Below are 17,122 nucleotides of genomic sequence, written 5' to 3' on the forward strand. Positions count from 1 at the left end.
ATCCTATATTTCATCTCTTCACTCCATCATTCTTACTTAAGCCTGGCTAACACCAAGTAGGGCTAGTCCTGCAAAGGACAGAGCATCCTCCAACTTCCACTGACTTCGACAGGGGTTGAAAGACATTCAACACCTCCCAGGCTTTGGCCCTGAGAGGGTCTTGCAGCTTCATGTAGACACCTTTGATCTGATTTGAGTGGAGAGCGTGGAACACATTCAATTTGACATGCTCCATCTCTCTATAAAACTGATTCGCTTTTTAATTGAAACTGCACTAATCTGAATAGTTTGAGTGCACTCATCTGAATACTATTTTAAAACAATACATTTCTCCTGTACCTCATCTTTCCTTCACTGTGTAACCCAGAGGCATGGAGAAGGCAGGGTGAAGTCTACTCTACAGCCTAAACTAAGTGCCAGTTGACTTTTATTTCATGCAGTAGAGGCACATGAGGTTCAATTCCTTCTGCCAATGACCTGGGTCTGTTGACTTTACAATTGCAACAGTTCAGGCAAATCCAAATAATCAAATTATCTCTATAAATCAGTGGCAAACAGTGGTTTTGTGTGCGACATAATTATATTCATGACAGAGTTTATTTAGAAAGAACCGTTTCTTGCTACCAATCTGTATGTGCTATCCACAGGCACACAGGCTGCTGACACTGGAAAAGGTTTCTTTCTTTAGAAGAGTTTTTGGACCCATTTTGCTCCAGGCTGTGGAATAATAAGACACACAAAACAGAACAAGGGAAAAAGACTTTAGAGGTTAAAATGATGTCAGGGTTCCTCTTCGAATGATCTTATGAGACTCAGAGGTTAGGTTCAGGCTCCTCTGCATGGACTACACCACTGGCTCTCACTTCTTTCATACTGGGGAGCCCCCACCATCAGGACATTGTCACATCTCATACCAATATGAGAGGGGCTGGGTGGTCACAGCCTTTCTGCTGCCTCTTTTGCAACCTTCTGTATGTTGCAGATCTCCAGATAGAAAATCCATATACCAGACTAATTATAATCTGGGACTGTAGCTTTCACTGGCTTCTGTAGCCAGCTGTGAGAGAGCTGTGAGGATTGGTGGCCAGTTGCCTACTTTTATCACTTACTGCTTTTCACACCCAGAGATATTTTTCCTAATCAGGAGCTGAATGAAGGTGCTGAAAAGAGATACACATGACTGAACTCTGAGGCAACAATGAAATTATCCTGGGATTTGATGATCCATTTGGTCAAGCAAAGTCAGATAATTTTATTGTGCTTGAAAACCAATATTAGGCTAAATTAAAACAATGAAGCATTAGGAATGATCAAACAGCATCATACAAAGGCATTTGGAGTTATGTATTTTAGTGTTGTCTACTTTACTCAACTTTCCAGAGAATGCAGGTAGCCTCTGCTGTTAAGAAATCCACAGAATTGTCTTTTCTCTATTCCCCACCCTTAACTGGAGGCTGGAGGATCTTTTAAAATTCAGTCATTTCTGCTGAAAGCCAGGAAGAGAATAGCTGCCTTGCTATAAGAAAATCACCGGAAGGTGAAATGAAAAAGGAACAATAACCAGAGATTAGCCTGACAGAACAGTACTGCATCCTGAAAATGTGTAAGAGTTTTTCCTTTTTATTTTGTTGAGTAGCCTATATTGTTCTGTCTGGTATCTTATGACCACTTGAACCTTACTTTTTCTACATTATAAAATCACTTTTATTTATTAATAAACCCAGTGTAAATAATTGTTACCTGGAGGAGCCATGTATACCTTTCTTTCCCTGAGAAGGAGGAAGGCGGGGGGAGAACAACATGTGCATACCCTGCATAGAACTTTATACAGAATACAATGGTTTTATCTAGGGCGCAGGTCCCATTGAGGCTGTGCATTTAGGGGCTGAGGCAGGTCCCTTTGCTGAGCTGATCTCAGTGTCTGCATCATACCTCAGAGAGCTGAGGTCATATCTCTGAGTCAGCGCTGGAGGAGGCTTGAGGCTCTGGCTCAGTAAGACAGAGTTGAGGGGCACAATGAGGGTGGGAAAGTGGCTCAGTGATACCACACACCAAGGAGGTCCCAGTGACTGAACCCATCACATGCCCTTGGAAGGGGATGCTTTTAAAGTTTTAGTTGGGATTGGTCCTGCTTTGGGCAGGAAGCTGGACTTGATCACCACCTGGGGTCTCTTCCAGCCCTGTGATTCTATGATACTACACTTCTGAGTCACAGCAGAGATAAGCTTACCAGTGGTGCAGATCTCAACACTGCTTTCTTTTGCAGAGATGCCCCAGGAGTCAGTGTAGATGTAGCTCTGTTTAAGTTAATCGTTTCTCCAGGACTTCTCATAGCAGCTCCAGATGGGTCACTAATACTGAGGTTTGCTTGGTTGTCAGTGGCTGATTTGACAGAGGGGGTAAACAACAAAACAGTGGCTTGTCTTGCTTTGGGAAGCACTGTTTGACAAGTTGCTGGATGTGGGGCTATGACTTCCACAGACAAAGGTGAATTGCTGGTGTTCACTAGAGTTGACGTTCCCTTAGAGGTAGCCTGAGTAGTTGAAGAGGAAGCTATGAGAGCTGGAGGTGACTTGGTTTCATTGGCCATTGAAGGAAATGTTGAAACGGAAACAGCTTTAGAAGCCAAAATGGGAGATGGCTTTCTAGTTCTGGAAAGTAAACGTAATTTAAAAAACGCTTTGCGTGACTTTAATGGGCTGGTGGTGGGAATTTCAGGAAGTGCTGGAGCCAGGGCCTTGGATGAAGACTCTGGTGGTGGGGTGAAAAGTAATGGTGATGAAGATTTAGAGTTTATCTTAGCAAGTGGAAAATTTGATTTATCCTGTTTCTTGGAAATTATTAAATCACTTTCCTTAGAGGTAGCTGAAGAGGAAACTACAATGCCTGGGGGTGATTTGGTTTCATTGCTTTTTGTGGGAGATGTTGAAACAGCAACTGCACTGGTAACCAAAGTAGGAGATGGCTTTTTCCTTTTAAGGAGTGAAAATATTCTAAAAAATCCTTTGTGTGACTTTGCTGGCCCTGGGGAGGGCTCCATGATGGGTCCTGGCATTGGCTCCTGGGAAAGTTGCGGGGAGGTTCCCAATATTGGTTCCTGGGGAGACCCAGAGGAGATAGGGCCTTCGGAAAGGTCCTCGGTGGGCTCTTCAGGAGCTGACTTTGATGCATTTGAAAATTGAAATGCTGAGGGTTCGGAGGTTACTTCAAAGGGTAGGGACTCCAGTTTATCCTGTTTCTGAAAGATAATTGGTTTTCACATTAATAATGATTTTATTTCTTTCCAAGAGATGGCAGCTGGGAGAATGTAGGGCTAACCCATCACACACCTCACACAGTACCTTATAAGAGGCAAACGTAAGTGTACATTTTCCACTATTTTGTCCGTTTTAGTTTTAACTGTCCCAAACTATAGGGGTTTCCATCACTCCCCTTGAAAAACTATTTCACAGATCTAATATCTTGGTATCGGGACATTTTCCTGATATTCAGCCTTACATTTTTCTTTTATTAATGTTTATGCCATAAATTCTAGCTTTACCTCTTTTTGTACCTGAGAGTTTATGCTATTCAGCTAGACTTTTACTATGTTTCCCATTAGCCAGGGATGTTTGTTCTGTACATAGAATCATAGAATCATAGGACTGGAAGGGACCTCAAGAGGTCATCGAGTCCAGCCCCCCGCCCTCAAGGTCACATGGAAAAAGGTATCTCAGCTTACATGGAAAAAGGGTTGCCAATTTTGGTTGGATGTATTCTTGGAGGTTTGAGCCCACAACATAATCTTTAATTAAAGATTAATCTTTAATTTGTGGTGACTTTGGGACAGTCCTGGAGGTCTGGGAAGCCTATATCGAAAGTATCCACAATCGTAAAGTCATAGAAATGTAGACATTAGAAGGGCCTTCCTTAACTCTCATGGATAGGTTATATAGGCCTAGTTCAGGGTACTTCTTCTATGGCTTCATACAAATTAACCAGCAGTAGGTGGGAGAGTCTGCTATAGAATGATTTATAGGGTGACTGTCAGATACCTGATATCAGCAGGAGGTGTAATTGGAACATATGATTATAATTATATCATTTGGTTCCATGTATAATATAAGACACTGCATTTAAATCAGGAGAATTATATGGCAATTTTAAACACTTACAGTAACTTTGTTTCTTTGTAAATCTGAAGGCTTTGACCTTGCCTTTATACCTGGTCGTGGTGGTTTTGGAAAGTCCAGAGAAAAACTAAGTGTATTCCATGAGCTTTGTATTAAGTTATAACTTCCAACATCTGAAATTTAGATGGAAGAAAAATATAAATTGGTCAAGAAAGAAGTAGAAATTCCATGCATATGAATTTAAAAAGTATTTTAAAAACACCAGTGTTTAAAAAAAAGAAAAGAAAAGAAGACAATTCAAATGCTACCTACTAAGAGAAAATAGCTTCACAAAAATTCACCTTTTGTATTTGCTAAATCCTTTGTATTAGTTAATGTATTGCACATATGGCAATATTATAAATAAATATTAGCGATGTTAAGCAAATATTGTTGTGATTAACCATGTAATTAAGCACATGGTTTAATAATGGAATAACATTTAATTAAATATTTTTTAGATGTTTTCTACATTTCAAATATATTGATAAATATCACAACACAGAATACAAAGTGTCGAGTGCTCACTTTTTTGGGGGGCACAAATATTTGCAGTGCAACCCCTCCAGAGAAATAGCATTTTTTAAATTTCTCTCATACAAGTACTGTAGTTCAATCTCATTCTCATGAAAGCTGAACTTGAAAATGTAGAATTACGTACTAAAAATCAAAAATAAAGCAATGTAAAACTCTAGAGTCTACAAATCCACTATGTTACACTTCTCGTTCAGGCAATTGCTCAGGCAAATACGTTTGTTTATATTTGCAGGAGATAATATTGCCCACTTCCTGTTTAGAGTCTTACCAGAAATTGACAACAGGCATTCACATGGCACAGCTGTTGCCAGTCACAAGGTATTTACATGCCAAATAGGCTAAAGATTCATATGTCCCTTAATTCTTCAATCACCCTGCCAGAGGACATGTGGCCATGTGGATGATGGCTTCTGCTCAATAATCATCCAAAGCAGAGCATGTTCATGTTCATCATCTGTGTCAGATGGCACCAGAAGAAGGCTGATACTCTTTTTTCATAGTTCAGTTCTGTAGTATCTGCATCACAATATTGCTCTTTTAAGAAAAAGAGCTTTTAAGATAAAAGTAATTTCCACATTTTGTCCCTCTCAAATTTTGGAAGGCACTTCAGATTCTTAACTATAGCCCTTGACCCAAGGTTTATCAGAAATTTCACACTGGTACTTTCTTTGTGTTTTGTCAAATCTTCAATCTTAAAAAAACACTTTGTGTTATTAAAATGAACATGTGTTGGGTCATGGCAGAATGTAGGCAAAACAGAGCGGATATACAATTCTCTCCCAAGGAGTTCAGTTACAAATTTAATTAATGCATTTTTTTTTAACAAGCATTGCTGGCATGGAAGCATGTCCTCTAGAATGGAGGCTGAAGCATGAAGAGGCATACGAATGTTTAGCATATCTGGCACATAAATACCTTACAATGCCAGCTACAAAAGTGCCTTCCAAATGTCACTTTCAGGCGACAATGTGAACAAGAAGCAGGCAGCATCATCTCCCATAAATGTAAACAAATCTATTTGTCTTGGCAACTGGCTGAACAAGAATTAGGTTCTAAAGTTTTACATTGTCTTGTTTTGAGTGCAGTTATGTAACAAAAAATCTACACTTGTTGCACTTTCAGGATAAAGAGATTGCCCTACTTGTATGACATGAACTCAAATACTATTTCTTTTATCATTTTAAAATTGCAAGTATTTGTAATAAAAAAAACTTTAAAAAAGAGAGCATTATACCCTTCACATTCTGTGATGAATTGAAATCAATATACTTGAAAATATAGAAAAACACCCAAAACTAATTCATAAATTTCAATTGGTTTTCTGTTGTTTAATAGTGTGATTAAAACTGATTAATCATAATGCATTTTTTAAAATCATGATTAATTTTTGAGTTAATCACGAGTAAATATCAATTTTTATAAATGTAAATATAAATAATAAATGTAATTGAAATATAATATAAATAAAAATAATAAATATAAAAGCCTTTAATGACATACAATTAACTTGATGGTCACATTTTTGTCTAGCAGGGCTTTGCCATGCCTAATACAAGGAACAACTTGTCTACACACACGTGTTACACTACTTCACCTATCCAGATAGAAAGCAGTATAATACAGTATCTTATGTCCTTCATGTGGACATAGTTATGCCAGTATAAAAGTGCTTACCCAGTGTATTTCCATACAGAAAGGAGAATAAGTTGTATATGGATATAAGGTATCTTTATATCAATATACTGCATTCATTGTATATTGAGATTGTATATGAATAAAACCGCCCAAACCTCTACGTAAAAAAGCTTTATATTGGTAAAATACATAGACAACATCTAAAAGTTCGTGGGAAAGAATTGTTTATTTCTATTGATTAACTTGTTTACTTGTATGTTCCACAGCTTTCTGTGTGCCATCAATTTGTCTTTTACGGATGGTTTGTTTCCTTTGTATCTCATGCACTGGATTGGTGACAGCCATTTCCTGCACTGGTCTGTCAGAGCTCAACTGCACTGTCATCTCTGAGGCTGGCAAGAACATGTTTTCCAGTAACAGCAGCAGAGCTCTGGGTGTCCTTTTGTTTTCCTCTAGTAATTTCCTCACTTTAATCCTTCCTCCATTCAATTGATTTTCTGCTAACTCTTATCACATACTTTCACCATATTTTCCAGATGCTCAGATTAAAACAATATCTGTGGGAACAATTTGGTACTATAGTATTTTGATGGACTAGTGTGTGCCTAGGATGGAAGAGGCTAACTGATCACTAGGAATTTATGCAAGTCAGATCTTGTTCAATCCACGCTCATGTGATAATTTTTAAATTCTGGGCAATAACATTTCCTTCCCACAAGTTTTATTCCTACTGGTGAATAATGGATTATTCGTCTATCTTTTCTTAAAAGTTAGTTCTCTCTATCTCTCTCATTCATTTTTAAAAAATCAAATTAGAAAAGTACTCATCATGGCAAGTAGTTTTAATTACTGACCATGCTGATTACAACATTGCCAACCTCAACATAACCTTCTGCACTGCTTCTGCTTCTTGTATTAGTCTCCTCTGTTCATAAGTCCATTTATTGGCTCAGGCCTTGTGTATACTTACTTATAACTGTGAGACTCAATCTCCCGGGGGGTCAATTTAGTAGGTGTAGTAGCGACCTATTAAATCGACTGCTGATTTGCACTCATATTGGCTCTGGTGCACCACCAGAGTGAGAAGAATAAGGGGATGCTGTGGTAAGTCAAACTAAGGTATGTTGGCTCCAGCTGCTCTATTCAGGTAACTGGAGTTGAGTATGTTAGTTTTGACATTGTCCTCTAGTGTAGGTCTGGCCTCAGTCTCAGATTAGCTTCATGGACTATTCTCAGGGAGTGGGACAGAGCTCTTTGTAGGTCTCATGTGGAAGTTAAAACCTCATACTCCATCTATTTACTTTGGATTCATGAAGGGCTACGATCAGCCTGCTGGAACGAGAACCTGTGCTTCAGACTCAGAATATTGCAATCCTCAGACCCAGCACTACATGTTGCTGAATGTCTCCTCTGAGACAGACATTCAGCAACTAGCAGGAGTAGGTATTTAGGTCACCAAGCCATTTCCTCTGGCAACCGACTGCAGATGAAATGAGTGTAAACCACCCCACCCTCAGCCACACTCTTACCTGGAACATACTTTTCATACAGTGCCAGTCTTGCATTTTGTCTGAAAAAGAAAGGAAAAACTGAGCTGGAAAAATGTTCTCCCTGCACTATGTCTACTTCCTTAATGTCTAGCAGTCTGAGCCACATGCAGTTGGAAATGGAAACTATGGCTATATGACTAGACTATTACAATTGCATCCACAAGTACAGTTTTATCTAGCTTCTGCTGAATTTTTCCCCTTTAAATTATATTTCAGTTCACCACTGATGGCAGTAACCAGAATATAGGCCAGATGGAGTTTAATCTAGAGCTTGGAGAAAGCTATTTGGGGTGAAAATGATCCTTGTTTTAGTGCTGCTGGGCTTAAGGCAAGCAGAATAGAGGAAAAAAAGGAGAAGTGCTCATTTGGTTGAGGATCAATGTTTGTATTTGTGCTTTTTTTAAGCCATGGTATGAATATTATGTTTGCTAGGTTACAGCACCCTCATCAAATGTAAATAAAAACCAGGCCACAGTGTTTGTTTTTACAATGTGTATAGTCGTACTGGACTACAAGTGGAGCCTCTATAGTCTGGCACTATCTGGTTCAGCAACATATGTGGTCTGGCATGATTTTAGTCTGCTTATCTTGGGTGTGGCCAAGTTTCTCATTGTCCCATAAAGTTTGTTTACAGCTACCAGTCCTGGCACTGTGTTCTGTGCTATTATTTAGCTCTAATTTACCCCCTACATGTCTTCTAAGAGCCTGGTAAGCCATGGAAATGTTGGTAATACTGATAGACAATAATGACCTCTCATGGTTGGGCAAATTCTTTGGTTTGGCAGTGGTTAGGTCCCCAGGGTGCTGAACTAGAGAGGTTAAAAATGTAGTAAAAACATAAACAGCTGTAATTGGCTCAGACCAGAGGTCCATCTAGCCCAGGGTCCTGTCTTCCAACAGTGGCCAAAGCCACTATAGGATCCAAAATATTAAGTATGTGAGCAGCAGCATCTATAGTGGGGGAGTCAGAGTGATCCAGGAGTTAGGATGCTAGCATGGGAGTTGGGAGATCCAGGTTCAGTTTCCTAACCAGTCACAGGCTTCCTGTGTGACTTTGAGCAGGCCACTTACTAAAGTTTCTTTCTCATAGTTCACCCTCTTAAAATCGGGACATTTGGGGAGATAATTGTTAGATGCTCAGATACGACAATGTCCATAAATTCTGAAGTCCATACCTAGGCAAGACAGTGGGTGAGAGCTGCATGACCTTGTTATCGGACACACTTTTGACTGTGGTCAATGGCAACATTTCCACTGACTACTGGGAAGAGGTGTGGACCCCATGCCCTTTGAATGTGCACAGAGTTTGCCAGAGTTTGAGTATGTTCACTGAAGTTTGAATTTTGTGTGCTGATCCTACATTTCTTGCATACCTAAAGTCCAATTGAGTTTAGTGGGATTTTTGGTTCTGTGTGTATTGGGTCATTTTAAACAACTTGCCCTTCAGTTTCTTCCTCTGCAGTATGTTGTTATCTTTACTGGCCTCTGGATAATATAATGGACAGGCATGCTGTCATTTTGTTGTTCTGATTTAATTCTTCATGCTTTCTGTTACTCCCTCCTTCACTGGCATGCCTTCTTGCTAAGAAGCAAAAAGCTGATATGGAAATATAAATTAGCCTTGTTCTGAGTGCAGAACATAGCTGGGTTAGACAGCAGTTTTTCTACTCTTTTAAAAAAAGAGAAAATTAAGTCAACCTAACTTAGGTCGGCATACAGCTACCATAATAGTGACATCACTTGTACATGTCTACACTTTATTCTTTTTGTGGGATGTGCACATCTTCACCAGGTGCACTTGTATCAATTGTTCTGTCAGAGTGGCACATTGTGGGACATCTTCTTAATGCCAGTAGCTGTTGATGTAAGCAATACCGTGTCTACGCCATAAGCGGACCTGGGCCAGATGCAGTTCTCCAAGGTTAACCGCTGGTGCTCTGCTGCTGCTTTATTTACCTGCACATCTACAGATACAGATGTTTGCAGCTCCTTTTGGCTGTGGGATCACAGTTCCTCACCAATGGGAGCTGTGGGAAGCTAACCCTGGTAAACGGCTTCCATCTTATTGCCCACTCCTGGTCTACATTGATACTGTATTGACCTAATTATGTAAACATTGGCTCTACAACTACCATGGAGATGGAGTTATTAAGCTGATGTAGCAGGACAGTTGCATCAACAGGAACAAAATTTTAGAATAGACTATTATTTTATCTGCCTTCCGTCGACCTAACTCTGTAGTGTTGTCCAAGCCTAGGAAAATCATGGACCCGTCACAGATCTGCATGGTGACATAATTTTTATAGCTCTTCACAGCTACAGCCACAGCAGGATGAGCTGATTTGGCTAAAGACTGTCCATCTTTGTCCAACACAGATAATGGAGAGGTGTGCCAGGCTTTGAAATGAAAGAATTGTATGTGAGATGTTTTTCCTCATGGGAAAAAATTCAACATATCACTATAATTATTAGAGGGGTAGCCGTGTTAGTCTGAATCTGCAAAAGCGACGAAGAGTCCTGTGGCACCTTATAGACTAACTGAAGTGTAGGAGCATAAGCTTTCGTGGGCAAAGACCCACTTCGTCAGATGCATGTAGTGGAAATTTCCAGAGGCAGGAATAAATATGCAGGCCAGGATCAGGCTGGAGATGACCAGGTGGATCCAATCAAGGAGGATGAGGCCCACTTCTAGCAGCTGATCTGGAGGTGTGAATTCCAAGAGAATAGAAGCTGCTTTTGTAGTTAGCAAGCCATTCACAGTCCTCCTTGATTAGATCCACCTGGTCATCTCCAGCCTGATCCTGGCCTGCATATTTATTCCTGCCTCTGGAAATTTCCACTACATGCATCTGACGAAGTGGGTCTTTGCCCACGAAAGCTTATGCTCCTACACTTCAGTTAGTCTATAAGGTGCCACAGGACTCTTCGTCGCTTTTACTATAATTATTAGGCTTTTAGCAGCCTTTTTTGCTGTGTTTCTTACATCTTAGAGTGGGGTGGGCAAAATGGCCTCCACAGGTCCAGCTTGAGGGGGTTCTGCCACTCCCTTACCCCAAGGCCAATCAGGGCCTAGGGACAGGGGAGCATGAGGCACTTAGAAGCAACTCTGGTGGTTGACCTTAAGTGCTGAGCACTGGAGGGCAGGGAGTGAAAGACTTCGTGCTCCCCCTGCCCCCAGACCCTGAAGTACATGAAGTCTCCTCCTACCATGCAAGGGGCTCTGAGTCAACCACCAGCTGCCTCTCAGCTGACGGGTGACTCTAAGCGCGGTGCTCGCTTTCAGGGTGGGGGCAGACTTTGTGTGATCTTTCTGCCCCCAGGTTCTGATTGACCTGGGGGCAAGGGAGGAGTGCACGAAGTCTCCTCCCATTGCCAGGGGCATGGGCGCCTAGAGGAAACTGCCAGCTATTCAGAACAGCTGGTGGTTCTCTTGGGTGGGGGTGGGGGGCAAAGACTTCACATGCTCCTTCTTCCACAGACCTGTGGGAAGGGAAGTGCAGAAGTGTCCTGGCCCTGCCCCTTCCACCTGAGGCCCTGTCCCTTCCAAGACAGCCCGGGGCCACTTCAGAAATTTTTGATGTGGCTTCTGGTCAAAAAGTATTGCCCACCCTTGCCTTAGAGAGTATAATATGGAGAGTATATTGGCTAGATATTCCAATTAACTTGTGATAAACAAAACAGTCAATGTAGTTTTTCCCGATGCAAGGGGAGAGATGGAGGTGAGTACAGTTGCTTGCTATATTTCTGTAGTACTCATGTCAGTGTATTTTTAATACAAAAGATCCAAACCTTCCTACTGGTCTGCATTAGAGAGGCTGGGGGAGTAAGGCATAGTTACTGTACCTTGAAGAAGGGATTTTCTAGCCCCTTAGCTAGTTAGAATATATGGGATGCATCTATATTATAATAAAAAACCTGCATTGCCAAGTCTCAGAGCCTGGATCAACTGACTGTGGCTTGTGGGGCCAAAAATAGCAGTGCAGACATTTGAACTCAGGCAGACATCTGAGACCTACTCCTCCGTAAATGGAGTTTCAGAGCCTGGGCTACAGTCTGAGCATGAATGTCTACACTGCAATTCTTGGCCATGTGAGCCCAAACTCAAGTCACGTGACCTAGGCCAAGAGTCTTTGATTACAGTACTGCTGACATACTGTATGTGGCTAGCGTTAACACATGCTAACTGGCTCGACTTAATCCCTGCTCACTCTTGGTGACATTCATGCCCGGGGCCAGCTCAAGGTTTAGGTATCATAAAGTATCTGGCCTAGCAAGGGTAGTGTGGTGCCAGTCATAAAGCTGGCAATCCCCACTCTGAATGGCTGGTTGGCTTAAGCACCCCGACCCTTTTGGTTTGCTTTTAGTATCTCAATATGTACCTAAAAATCATATGAACCTGCACTGACTTGTTTGTCAAAATCAGGAAAGCCTGTATAGATTAGTATCGTTGTGAGGCAAGTCTAATCTTCTTGTTGTGGGTTGGGTGTAACTGTTGCCTTTCATTTAGGATGAATATAAAGAAGAAACTGAAATATCAGCAGTCTCCAAACATAAAACACAGGCTTGTCTCCATGGCCAAAACAAATATTACTCAGAAATGTGAATGACCTGGACAGACATTCTTCCTGGACATTGTTTTTTGGGTTGGAGGTGGGTGTGGAAGAGGCAAAACAGACTGAGGATCTGTCTACACTGCATCATCATGAGGACTATGGGGATGTGAATTGCAGAATATATCAAAATATTGGACTCTAACTGTCCTTCAGTCATGAATTAAAAGGTACCTAGTACCAGAAAATACTTGACTCAATCATCAATTTCTTTTTCTAAATGGAACAACTTAGAAGACCCCAAATAATGGTTAACTGCTTGGATCAAAAGGGGTAAGTAACATCAGAGTAATTTCTTCTTGCCATTTTCAACACACGTTTTAAATGTGTTTTATCTAAAATCTCTGACTTTATGTGAGGAAAAACACCTCAAAAATCCCAGACATTAATCCTGAATCAAGACAAGTTTCATCACTCGGACATTTTTGTCTCAACCTAATATTCACAAGAACTTACTCTCGTGCTGTGGCCATATCCCCTGTAGCTGGATCTTATGGTGTTAGACTGTTAAAGCTTGGCAGATGACATCATAAAGAGAGTGAGAATATTATTAAAGGGAAATGCAGACAAATCATTCATGCAATGAGTAGTCCAATTCGGAGAGTTAGTTAGAAGTAAATAACTGATAGATGAACTTTTCTAAATGAATTCCAGTTTGTATTCATGTATCCTTGAAAATACTGCACTCTTTGCTCCGTAACTTTCACTTCATTATGGAATTTGAATTATTGTATTCAAAGTATATTAAAATGAAGGTTTTTTTTTTAAAATATGGCACTTTATGAGTGTGAAATATTTTATTTAGATTTTTTAAAAGCACAGATTATGAAATAGACTATTAATTTCTGTCCAACTGTCTTAATGGAAGATCTCAGAGGTTTTCATTAATTTGGAGAAACTAAATGGGCAATGGAGAACATCTCATTGTAATTATTTCTATTAAGAATGGCATGATACTAGAATCTCTTTGCCATGGGATAGATCAAACAGCTCTCCATACTGACAGTGTGTACCCTGATATTGATTTTCTTTGTACACTGGACTGAAATCATCAGAAGTGTTGAATAGTTGCCCAACAGACAGCTGAGAAATGTTTTTGAATGAACATATGCAATAGTGAAAATCTACTGCAAGTACATAAGTCTTTTTTCTGTCAAGACATTGGTCCCAAATTTCAGAAAAGGCCAAGTTTAGTTAAGGTGTGCCATTCATAGATTTGTGGGGAATGATATAATTTATTCATGCATCAGCAAATTACACTTTCTGAAAATGAATGTGTTAAAAATGAGAGGTGACAGTTTTAAGATAATTTATTAGTTAATTAACTGCACAAAACCTGTAGTTACTCGTTTGGTTTAGTAAGGTGGCCTGCAAAACAAACAAATGGTATTGTGCCCTTTTTAGTTTATTTCACAATCTAGAGGAGATCTTGAAAGGATTTAGGGTTTTTTAATTACAGAATTGTAATGAAGGACAGTTTTTTCCCCTTCCCTTGTCAAGAGAGCTAGAAAAGGAGCTTTCTCTGCTCTCAGTTTTAGAGGTTGTGAATATCTTTTCCCTCAAGTATTTTTTCAAAGTGTTTTGTCAGGTGTTTTAGTAGGGAACAAAAATGAGCTACTTTCAGAGGTTTAAGTCTGACCCAAGCCCTTTCTCCTGTTGCTCAGGCTCCATTCACTTGTATCTTATCAGGCAAGAGCTCCAATGAGTCACCAAGGAAAGATAAAGAAGGCAAAATCTAAACGTACAGTCTGCAACCATTGCCTTGAAGGTAATTCCAGTTTAACCCTGGTGGAGGCACCGCCAAATAAATCCATGAATGAGCCTCAGGTTGAGAGATGACTCAGTCACTGCAGAGGGGCTGGTCTCTTCTGGCAGGGATCCTCTTCAGGCAGGAACCAGGCTGCTTCAGTCCCAGAATTTCCCCTCACTGCGAAGGGGTGCAGGGCTCAAGTTGCAGGCCACACAACTGCACCAAAATTCAAACTATAATCTCCTAGCCCAGCATTCAGACCCACACAGCAGGCAGCAGCCCTGAACTCGCCATTAGAGCAGAGCTGACCATGCGGTGACTGGTCTCACCCAGGGAGCTGGAGAGCCAACTCAGCCTGGCTGGGGAAGCCTCCCAGCAAACTCCACAAACTGGGAATCAACAGTGGATACATAAAACCCAGCTGAGGGATCCTGCCGTCAGGTCCCTAGAGGCCAGTTCTCAGGGGAAACCCTGCATGCAGGCCTGGGGCTTACTAGCTCCCACACACTCAGTCCTCCCCTTGCCCTGCTGGCTCCAGTTTTAAACTGAAAGCTCTTTGGATTTGGGCCTGCCTTCAGCTGTGTTTGGTTACAGCTGGTCAAGCAATGTAAGTGGAACAGCTTTCCACTGAAAAGTGCACTTTTGTTGAAATCAAAGCATTTTGTGGTACGCTGATTTTAACAAAACATGTGAAGGTGGGGTAAAAGTCAATTTCATTTGAACTTTTTAATTGCATTGTAGAATGTCTAATAGTCCTGAATTGATTTTTTTTTTAATTTTCATTGTGTGGGTAATTTGAAAATGCTGACTTTTCATTCCAGATCAGAATGAAAAATAATAAAAATATTGGAGTACTCTGCTGGACAGAAATGCCAGTTCCTGACTTGCTCCAGTTGGGGAAGAACCTAGCATAATTTGAACACCACCATTGTCTAAATAATGAATTCAAGCTCATCCAATTTATAATGTAAAAACCAAGCAAAAATGCACCTAAAAGCCCTTCTGAAAAGACCTTTCTTTTGACATCATAATGAAGAAAAAAAGTACTAACAAGTTTTTTCCATTGCAGGTAATCTTTTCAGGATACAGATAAAGGGTGTGTGTATGGGGGAGAATAGAAAACACCTAGTGACTCTTACAGGATTGAAAGAATAATGATTTCAAAAGAGAAAATGTAATCTATGGAGCTGTTTTACCGTATAGCAATTCAAGGTTAGATTTTCTTTCATGAAAGCTTGAGATTTCATGAGACATTCAACTGTCACTGCTTAATTAAAGCAAAGTGAATGAATTTTGTGCTGCTCAGTTTGCTGATAGTTAAGGAAAAAAGTCCCTTTCTATCCACTGTGGATCAGACACAATCTATGGTTGTAGTCCTCCAACTCCTCTACATACAAAACTCCCAGTGTAGACAGTTAAAATAGGACTAATAAGGTCAGTCATTTCTGAACCTCCTGAAGGAGGCTGCAATGATTCTGAAAGATGGCTGGTAACAGCATTTTTCATTTCAATGTTTGTTACAAATGTTAACAACTGACAACATCATAATTTGCCTTTTGCAGAAATCTGGGGATGTTCTTATATCATTCATGCATTAAAATGTTACACTTTTTGATAATGAACCACATAATAGTGGTTCCAAATGAGGTGTATGGTTGACCAGTCAGTTTTGTAATGCTGAGGTTCTACTGTATTTACTTTTTAGTTCACTTCTTTTTCTACCCCCAGCTCCATATAATCTGACTCCAAAAGGTTTATCTTCTCATTTTCTTCAAAGACAATCTACCCCTCTTGCAACTAGTTTCTATGTGAGATCATAATGAAAGTCACAATTTCCAATGTTCTGTTGAATGAAGTCTAATACTGAAGTGGGAAAACATACTACATGCAGTCCACCACAAATTGTGTTCAGGGAGATAGTTATATTAGATTTACACTAAAATTCTTCTATTCAACGAATCTTACTATTAATGAAGGGATATTTGAGATCCATTTTCCTCTAGTGTTGTGTTCCCAAAATTCCCATTGTCAAGTATATGTACATTTACAAGGGAGTGCAAATCTCAGACCTGTCCTAGTTCTATAACCACTGAGGTTGTAAACAGGAATTTATGCACCTATGTGCTGGTTTTAACATCCAAACATTGGATTTGGACATCCTGTCGTGTCCACCTATGGAAATTGGGCTCCAATAACACATTTCTTCAGCGGAGGTGAAATGAAGGCATTAAATAATAACTAACTCATGCTAGTAACAATGATGTCTTCCACACAAAATATCTTTTGAGATAGAAATACTGTTATCTCCCAGTGAGTTTTTGTTTGTCTATTTAGAGTATAAGATCTTTTGGGAACAAGGACTCTGTGTCCTCTTCTGTGGCTTGTACAGCTTCCTATACAATGCTAGTGCTTAACAAATAATGTGACATAAAACTACCACAAGGAAAAGAATTTGTCAGCTTCTTTATATCACAACTAAATGGGGTCTTGTCAGAGTTCCACAGCAGGTAACATTGCAGAAGAACAGTGCTTAGAAAATAGCAACCAAGCAGGGTGCACAATGAAGTTAATGTTCCTCAGAGTCACCACTTGGATTTTGGGTTTATTGTCCACGCTGAAGCAGAGTCCAATGCAGCCTAAATGAGTGAAGTGTGCCTGCACTGCTGAGAGTCTTGCTCACAGTAACTGTTCCTCATTGGTGAAGAGTGGGCCTGGCACAGGCACAGGCATTGCCAGCAGCCCACCAATTCGCATAAAACGTTTTCTCACATTTTTATGTTGATCATTCTTTTCCAGGTCATCAGCATTCACTTCTTGATGTGTCCCTCCATCAGTTGCAACAGGCTTAAATTACCAGAGAGAAAAGCCTATTAGGAATATAGTACATAT

The 17,122-nt window shown here is 40.3% G+C and overlaps 1 long non-coding RNA gene across 1 annotated transcript; it reads right to left on the reverse strand.

The window, feature by feature from the left end:
- Positions 1-561: 561 nt before the first annotated feature.
- LOC112546987 (uncharacterized) lies at positions 562-2,370 on the reverse strand. Its single transcript, XR_012906858.1, has 2 exons — positions 2,231-2,370; positions 562-717 (listed from the first exon to the last, which is right to left on the reverse strand). It is a non-coding gene; the product is annotated as an uncharacterized LOC112546987 (long non-coding RNA).
- Positions 2,371-17,122: the final 14,752 nt, after the last annotated feature.

The sequence above is a fragment of the Pelodiscus sinensis genome, chromosome 13, assembly GCF_049634645.1.
Source record: "Pelodiscus sinensis isolate JC-2024 chromosome 13, ASM4963464v1, whole genome shotgun sequence".
Taxonomy (NCBI): Eukaryota; Metazoa; Chordata; order Testudines; family Trionychidae; genus Pelodiscus; species Pelodiscus sinensis.